Below are 8,232 nucleotides of genomic sequence, written 5' to 3' on the forward strand. Positions count from 1 at the left end.
GCTTGCTCAGGTTGCACCAGATCGGTCAATTGTCCTTGTTTTGATCCAAATTTGTCTTCTTAACTTTACTTTTTGGAAGGTGTATTAATAAGGGGAAGTTTCGTGACTCAGACTGCACCAGATTGCTCAATTTTCCTTGTTTTTATCAACTTTTTCCGGGGGGTGGGAGGCATGCCCCCTGACGCCCTTATGAGGTTGGAACGCTTCGCGCCCTCAACTAAACGCTTCGCGTCGTCAAATTACCCCTAAAAGAAATTTGGAAACCACCCCTTAAAAATGATGTGATCCGCCTGTTGCACCACACTTTGAAGTAATCCCACACTTTGAAGTAAATTACTTCAAAGTGTGGGGATGTGCCCCACACTTTGAAGTAAACCCATTTTTTACTTCAAAGTGTGGGGGGATCTTCCCACACTTTGAAGTAAACTCAGTTTTTACTTCAAAGTGTGGGGGGATCTTCCCACACTTTGAAGTAACTTACTTCAAAGCGTGGGACTTTTGCATCGCCTGTTTGAGCCTGATGATTTTGTCAAAAAAAATGGCAAAGTCTTTTGGATGAGTGAACAGAAAAAGTGAGCGAGCCAAGAAACATAATGATGTTTGTTATCAGGCTTTAAGCAATGTCCCATTGTTGAGTGTGACGAAAACTCATGGTGACGATTTTAAAACATGTTGGGTCACGCATGGTCCAATCTTACATGGTCCAATCTTACATGGTCCAACCTTACATGGTCCGACCTTACATGGTCCAATCTTACATGGTCCAATCTTACATGGTCCAATTCTACATGGTCCAACCTTACATGATCCAACCTTACATGGTCCAATCTTACATGGTCCAACCTTGCATGGTCCAACCTTGCATGGTCCAACCTTACATGGTCCAACCTTACATGGTCCAATCTTACATGGTCCAATATAACATGGTCCAACCTTACATGGTCCAACCTTACATGGTCCAATATTACATGGTCCAACCTTACATGGTCCAACCTTACATGGTCCAATCTTACATGGTCCAACCTTACATGGTCCAACCTTACATGGTCCAATCTTACATGGTCCAACCTTACATGGTCCAATCTTACATGGTCCAACCTTACATGGTCCAATCTTACATGGTCCAATCTTACATGGTCCAATATTACATGGTCCAACCTTACATGGTCCAACCTTACATGATCCAATCTTACATGGTCCAATCTTGCATGGTCCAATCTTACATGGTCCAATCTTAAATGGTCCAATAATATATATATGGACCATGTAAGGTTGGACCATGTAAGGTTGGACCATGTAAGGTTGGACCATGTAAGATTGGACCATGCGTGACCCAACATGTTTTAAAATCGTCACCACGAGTTTTCGTCACACTCAACAATGGGACATTGCTTAAAGCCTGATAACAAACATCACTATGTTTCTTGGCTCGCTCACTTTTTCTGTTCACTCATCCAAAAGACTTTGCCATTTTTTTTGACAAAATCATCAGGCTCAAACAGGCGATGCAAAAGTCCCACGCTTTGAAGTAAGTTACTTCAAAGTGTGGGAAGATCCCCCCACAATTTGAAGTAAAAACTGAGTTTACTTCAAAGTGTGGGAAGATCCCCCCACACTTTGAAGTAAAAAATGGGTTTACTTCAAAGTGTGGGGCACATCCCCACACTTTGAAGTAATTTACTTCAAAGTGTGGGATTACTTCAAAGTGTGGTGCAACATCCGCCCCTGATAGGTACTTATTTTTACATTTAGTCAAGTTTTGACTAAATGTTTTAACATAGAGGGAGAATCGAGACGAGGGTGGTGGTGGTGGTGCTGTGTGTGTGTGTGTGTGTGTGTGTGTGTGTGTGTGTGTGTGTGTGCGTGCGTGCGTGTGTGTGTGTGTGTGTGTGTGTGTGTGTGTGTGTGTGTGTGTGTGTGTGTGTGTGTGCGTTTGTGTGTGTAGAGCGATTCAGACCAAACTACTCGACCGATCTTTATGAAATTTGACATGAGAGTTCCTGGGAATGATATCCCCGGACGTTTTTTTCTTTTTTTCGATAAATACTTTTGATGACGTCATATCCGGCTTTTTGTAAAAGTTGAGGCGGCACTGTCACACCCTCATTTTTCAATCAAATTGATTGAAATTTTTGTTCTTCGTTCATGCACACACGCACCCACGTCCACTGCGGATGTTTGCACGAGTGGATTTGAACATGTAAGACCGTTTTTTACCCCGCCATCCAGGCAGCATACGCCGATTTCGGGGGAAGCATACTGGGCATGTTCGTGTTTCTATAACCCACCGAACTCTGACATGGATAACAAGTGCGCACTTGGTCTTGTGCTGGCGTGTACACACGAAGGGGGATAAGGCACTATAGCAGGTCTGCACATATGTTGACCCAGGAGATCGGACAAAACTCCACCCTTAACCAACCAGGCGGTTGCGTTCGGGATTTGAACTCACAATCTTCTAATTAGGACGCCGATGTCTTACCCACTAGGCTACTGCGCCCATCCAAATTAGTAGTGATCTAACATGTTACAAGCTTCCTTTCGTCTTTCATGCGAGGGTTGCACTATTTGCCTAGTGGGTATCTTCTATAAAACAGTTTCCCACAATTCTCTATTCTAATCTTAGTTTTAGGCTGTCTGCTTGTCGAAAAAGTCAAAGGGGGAAATGTTAGACATCACGTTAAGCGGAGCAAAGGTCGTTGACGACTACTTGTTAAATGATTTTTGTAGAATTATACATTTTTATAAAATTATAGAATTCTTATTATTTGTATATGATTTATTATTTAGTTAGATGATTTTTATAGAATTTATATTTGTTATTTAAATTATTTATAGAATTTTATAGCTTTGTATAGAATGATACATTTTTATACAATTATAAAATTCGGCACAAAGAGCAGCTCAGCCTGTAGTTTGTTGGTATGTCCAAGTGGACGGAGGCTCTTATCCGTACAAGGCAAGGTTCTCTTCATACACTTGCACTGCGTCATATTTCACTAAGGTCGGAAGGCAGCTTTTCTTTCTGTGGGGGTTGGGAATATATTTGTGACCCTCCACCACAGATTGAGTCGCATGTCACCTTTGCATGATTTGCATATTTTTACATTTTCCTAAAGAGTTTTGTTATGCTCTATGCTCAGTGGTGAAAACCGTTTTAAAAAAGAGTGAAAACTGTTCGAGTTATAAGCGTGTGATTAAGGTGACCCTCACACTGTTACCAGACACCCCCCGGACTTATATTAAGCCTAGCGCAGAACCGTGAGAGGTGACATGCGACTCATTCCGTGGTGGAGGGTCACATTTAGTTAGCGTGTTCGTTTTATATCAACAGAAAGCTGCCTATACAGTACATTCTCGTTGCACATTCTTTCGTTGCTCGGTTCTCAGGGTTTGTCGTTGTAAGAATGAAGAAAACAAATATACCAGATAAGTGTTTTTTTGTGTTGTTTTGTACGGCTTCCAAAACCTTTGCTGGATGTACATTTTTTTAACCACGTGCGTTACCTGCTAAGCTCACCTCCGTAGGAATGTACGTACTGATTATCTAGATGAATGACTATAGAAAAGTATATATATGCCATTTTGGGAGATGTTTGTTCTAGACATTTCACATTCAAGACGTCTGCTGTCGTGATACACATGCAATGATCAAGTCAAACATGTTCCCAAACCCTAATTACATTGGAAACACGTGTCCTGGCGTAAACTCTCATTACGTACATATTCTTGCACGTAATAACTCAAGACTTTGCCATGCACGTTATGACACATTTTTGAAGTACCACATAAAAGTTCATAAAAGTTCATCAATTCTATTAAAACGACGGCAACGTTTGAATGAGGGGTGTCAGAGTTATTGCTAGAAATTATCTTCTGCAGACAGTTTGCAAAGAAGTGTCCATGAAAGTGTTGGCAACTGGTTTAAGTATCGTCCGTTTGCGGTTTGCCTGACATGTTTTTTTTCCAGAGATATCTCGCCAGCTATGCACATGTTGACATGCGCGTGAGATCAATATATGTGACCCTCCACCACGGAATTAGTCGCATGTCACCTCGCGCGGTTCTGCGCTTGGCTTAATAATTATAAGTCCGGGGGGGGGGGGGGGGGGGGGGGGGACTGTGGTAACAGTGTGAGGGTGACCTTAGTCACAGGCTTACAACTCAACAAGTTTTTGCTCTTTTCTAAAACGGTTTTCACCACTAGATAGAGCATTAAACACTCTTTACAAAAATGCAAATATATGAAAATCATGCAAAGGTGACTTGCGACTCATTCCGTGGTGGAGGGTCACATATGTTCCCCGACAGTGTACCTGATTTCAATTCCGTTTGCTTTATCTCTGAGTGAGCTGGCGTTAATTATGCCTTCATGATGTCCTGTTAGATTTACTAGCATGTGTTAACATTACCGGGCTTCTGAACCAGTTTTGTGAAAACGCAGGTCAAACTCGTGCCTTTACTGTGTTATATGTTTATGGCACACGCTTTCCTTCTTTGCCACTACTAAAGCAAACGTGTGCAAGATTGTATGTTACACGCTTTGGAGCATGTGCAAGAACGAATTCATACTCGAAATCGTCCCTCCAAAAGCCCAACAATGCACACACGACTTTTATTTCTCCTGCTGTTATCGTTTCTTCTCTTTACAAATTCTTCAACGCTGAGAATACTGAAAACGGCATTCCAGACGACAGTACTGTTTCCATACTCGAATGTAGCTGCCCTTTGAAAGTGGCTCGCTCACGAGGCCTGTTAGTCTGAATCTAGAAGGACAGAGTTATGAACAGATATGACAAAGATCCCAAAAAGAACAAACATTTCGCGCATGCAGACACAGAAAGACGTCATGAAGAATACGATGCTTCAAAAGAGACAGACTGTGACGATGACTGTGACATCATTCACACATACCGAGACGTCATCCATAGTTGTTAGGTCACTTCCGTCAAAAAGAAGATCTCTCCACAGTGGCTGCTTTTGTGTTTAGCTTTGTCAAGCGTGAGTACTCAAAACGTGTTTGTTCTCTCCTCTGTTGAAGCTGTGAGACATAAATGCTATTCAGACTTGCTCGTGTGTCAGAGTTTTCTTCCACACTCGATTAGCTGATGTCTAACTCAGCCTTACGGCTTCGTTAGACAATCAACGTAATCTCGTGTGGATGAAAACGTCTGTCACACGACCAAGTCTGAAAAGCAGGTTTTAAACCAAAAGCAGGTATTGAACCAAAAGCAGTTATTATCATCCATGTGTGGAGGTATCCTCCTAAATGCATAGCCTTCCCCTTTAAACGATTGGGCTCAACATCTCAAATCAGTCGTGTTATTCTGTGCTATGTATTTGTTATCCATGCATCGGGACGTCCTCTGAAATGTACGGCCCTCCCCGTGTTAACGAAAGTGTTCACTATCTCAAATCTAACAAAGCTTATAATACAAACCGACCTGCGTTTTTTTGTTTTTGTTCGGAGGCCTTGAAACGGGGGAAACGGGGGAACATTGTGCTCATTTCAAGAAGTCTTTAGGCCTAAAAAAAAAAGAAAAAAAAAGGTGTGGTTACGGTAACCCGACCTACCCTATTTTTAGGGGCCGACCCTATAGCTTTTTATTACATTAATTTTGTCAAAAAAATGAAAAAATGAAAACAAGAAAACGAGTGCAGATAACGCAATGAAAGCGAAAGCGCTCGAGTCGTCATGCAGACGACAGACGATGCAAGGGAAATAACTCCTTCTACTAAAAAGGCCCAACAGACGCTTGCCATGACAAAAATGGCGGCATCTTCTTCGGTTGTGAGTGAAAAAAAGTTAAAATAAAAAAAAAGTGATTGCCTACCTTCCTACCCTATTTTTTGTGTGTGGCTATGTTACCGTAACCACACCTATATTTTATTTTGGCCTTATGAAGAAAAAAATAAAACAAAGGAAGTTTCGACGTTGGTAATTGCACATTAAATTAGGTATACTTTTCCCTACCTGTTTCCTATTCACGTGTTAACATAATAATGTGAAGATCACGAGATATTTACGAAAAACCGTGTTTCAGGCAACCCGCAAACGGACAATACCGCCTAATTCTATGAAAACGACGGCAACGTTGGATTGAGGGTGTGTCAGAGTCATTGCTAGAATTCATCTTCTGCAGAAAGTTTGCAAAACATGTCCATGAAAGTTCTGGCAATTTTCCAAAGTACCGCCTACAAGATCAGCAATTTTATGGAAACGACGGCAACCTTGGATTTGCGGGTGTGTTAGAATTCATCTTCTGCAGAAATGGCCCCAAAAAACGAGGCCAATTTCTCAAAATTGTAGGCAGTCATTTGCGTCAATTTTCTCTCAAGTTAAATCGAATTCAACAATCGTACGTTAATAACCGCAAAGCGTTCGGTGATTTGACCTCAATTTCAGTTTTCTCACGAGGAAGCCGTCTCTGTTAAAACTGTTGACACAGTCACCAACGTTGTTGCAGCACGGAGATCCAAGTTGATTTAAGTTGTGTAAATAAAGCGGAGGTTGTTTGCTGTTCATTATAATTTATGTCCTAGCAGAAATATACTAGAACGCTCGGAATCATCGTGTATTTGTATTCTCCGGGCGAGAATCGAACCCACAACCTCCAGCGTAAGAAGCAAGCGCTCTTACCACTATGCCACTCTCTGGTTCTCTTCTTCAGTAAGTTTGCCAAAATGACCTCGAACAATGAGGCGTATTTCGCACAGTTGTATGCGGTTCTTCGCGTCGACTCTCTCTCGAGTGTAAACGAGTTTAAATTTGACCTCAATTTCGGCGTTGAACCGATTGCCGATACCAAATGACTGTATTCTCAGGTGGGCGACGTGCATATCAGTGGGTTTTTCGTTTTGTTTTATCTCGGGGGGGAAGTTGTCACTAAAAAAACAGTTACTGTTGACACAGTCTAATGAGCTTCCTAGCAATTGTCAGGTTATCTGTATTGTTATCTTCATTCCACATAATGCTCTCCTTGTCAAGAAACCAAGCAACGCTGTTGTAGCTCGCTGATCCAAGTTGATGCAAACTGTGTGCGTAAAGAGGAGGTTGTATCTATATATATATTTACGACTAGTGTCTGTCTGTCTGTCTGTCTATCTGTGTATGTGTGTATTCGCCATGCACGGCCAAAGTTCTCGATGGATCTGCTTCAAATTTGGTGTCCATATTCAGATACACCCCAAACAAAATCTGGTCGATGAGATATTTCAATACGTGCTCTCAGCGCGCAGCGCAAACCGATTTTGTTTTTTTTGGGGGGATCAACTACGGCATAACTCTTCCTTATCTTCTCCATGTTTTCAGCGTTTACCTCCCTTCCTTCGTATGATGTAGTACGGTATTAGGGGCATCTTCGGATATTCCCGGCGTTCTGTTACTATTTTTAGGTCACCGCAGTGTCCAGAACGCTTTCCTTGGACCCGTAAGTTGTCCTCACTGTAAAAGTGCAAAGGTCGAATATATTTATCAAAAAATCCACTGTCATCTATCTCTATACTAGAATGAATACCTGCTTCGCCGGGTAGCCGGCTTCGCCGGGAAGAAGTACTTAGAGCCGTACACCGGCTTCGCCGGGTCCGAACAATGGACCCGCCAAGCTTAGATGGGAACAGCACGAAAATGATTCAGTGGCCATAATGCCATTCCTGACCATATCGAGTCCCATCCTTGTCGACGAATGTAACCGTGTTAATCACCTTTGGAGGCGCATTCCACTCAAACAGGACTGAGCAAGTTATGGCTTCTCAAAGGAAGGCCAGAACATAAATTTACACAAAAGCCGCCAGACCACATCACAAACAGAACTGAACAATGCACAGGTGTTGCTCACATAGAGACACACACACACACACACACACACACACACACACACACACACAAACACAGAGAAGCCGTATCTATAGAGAGATAGATGACAGTGTATTTTTCGCGTGGCTATAAATTGATTCGACCTTTGCACTTTTACAGTGAGGATAATTTACGGGTCCAATTTACGTTCTGGACACTGCGTTGACCTTCTAAAAATAGTAACAGTAACAGAACGCCGGGAATATCCGAAGACGCTCCACTCACACTATAGTGCACCATTACGAAGGAAGGGAGGTAAACGCTGAAAACCTGGAGAATATGAGAAGATAAGGAAGAGTTACTTATAATGGTGAAATGAACACAAAAACCAAAATCGATTCAGCGCTGCGCGCTGAGAGCACGTGTTGAAATATCTC

The sequence above is a fragment of the Littorina saxatilis genome, linkage group LG16, assembly GCF_037325665.1.
Source record: "Littorina saxatilis isolate snail1 linkage group LG16, US_GU_Lsax_2.0, whole genome shotgun sequence".
NCBI classification, from domain to species: Eukaryota; Metazoa; Mollusca; class Gastropoda; order Littorinimorpha; family Littorinidae; genus Littorina; species Littorina saxatilis.